This window comes from Heteronotia binoei, chromosome 11, assembly GCF_032191835.1.
Source record: "Heteronotia binoei isolate CCM8104 ecotype False Entrance Well chromosome 11, APGP_CSIRO_Hbin_v1, whole genome shotgun sequence".
In the NCBI taxonomy this organism is placed as follows: domain Eukaryota; kingdom Metazoa; phylum Chordata; class Lepidosauria; order Squamata; family Gekkonidae; genus Heteronotia; species Heteronotia binoei.
In genome coordinates this window covers 31,987,874-31,988,844 of record NC_083233.1, presented here as the reverse complement: position 1 = coordinate 31,988,844, position 971 = coordinate 31,987,874, and the positions used below count along the sequence as shown (strand labels likewise).

The 971-nt window shown below is 37.3% G+C and overlaps 1 non-coding gene across 1 annotated transcript; it reads left to right on the top strand.

Moving 5' to 3' along the window:
* The first annotated feature begins 200 nt into the window (after positions 1-200).
* On the top strand, positions 201-302 carry LOC132579782 (U6 spliceosomal RNA). Its single transcript, XR_009556001.1, has one exon. It is a non-coding gene; the product is annotated as a U6 spliceosomal RNA (small nuclear RNA).
* Positions 303-971: the final 669 nt, after the last annotated feature.

Genomic DNA, 971 nt, shown 5'->3' with positions numbered 1-971 from the left:
GTTGGAGTAAAGCAAAAAAAAAAAAATAAATGGATACCATCCACTGTCTTCTGGTTTTGGATTCTGCTATGGACCAACATGGTTTCCCACTATTTTCTGTCAACAAATCCATGAAGTAGCTTAAAATGACAGATAGGAACTAAAGTGATCGAGTGAGCTTCACAGATGGGTGGAAGTCTGAATTCACGATTCCCCAGTCAGTGCTCATTTTGGCAGCACATAAAGTGGGAATGATACAGAGAAGATTAGAATGGCCACTGCGCAAGGATGACACACAAATTTGTGAAGTGTTCTATGCCTACACAGTCAAGTCTGGTATCCTCTGCATTACAGCCTTCTGGTTCTAGACTTGATGTGTTTTGAGTTCTGTTTCTTAGCTCGTTAACTGTGCCATCCTAAAATGAATTACAGCCTTTTGAGACCATTGAAGTCAATGGGTTTATAAAGGTTTAAATCCTTAACTCAGATTAGGATGGTGTTGCTAACAGAGTCCAACTAACGAAATATGTTGAAACTGTCTTTGATGCATTCCCACTGCATTTTGGCCTCTGAGCCTCCAGGGCTAAACACATATATGATTTTCTCTCTTTTTTTGTCACATTGCTTCTAACTGTAGCTCTCTGGAGAGTCATTAGAAATAAGTAGTAGCTGTTTCCTGATGAAATGGTACTCAGAAAGGGCTTCTAAGTGGTATAGAAATACTAAAAATAATTTTTTATTTGTAAAGCAGGATTACACCTGCACAAATTTTTAAAAGCAACTGCTAAGTTTTATAGAACAATAACTTCCGTATGTTGGAAGACATGAAATTTAGAATGCCTGTGCATTAGTGGTGGAGCATCTTTTGAGAGATGAATTTAAAAGATGGATCTATATGCCATTACTGAAGGATCCTGAATGCTGGCACTTCATTTCATTAGGATGTCTAATAATTGGAAGAATGAAAAGAAGAATGGGAAAAGAAACAAAAT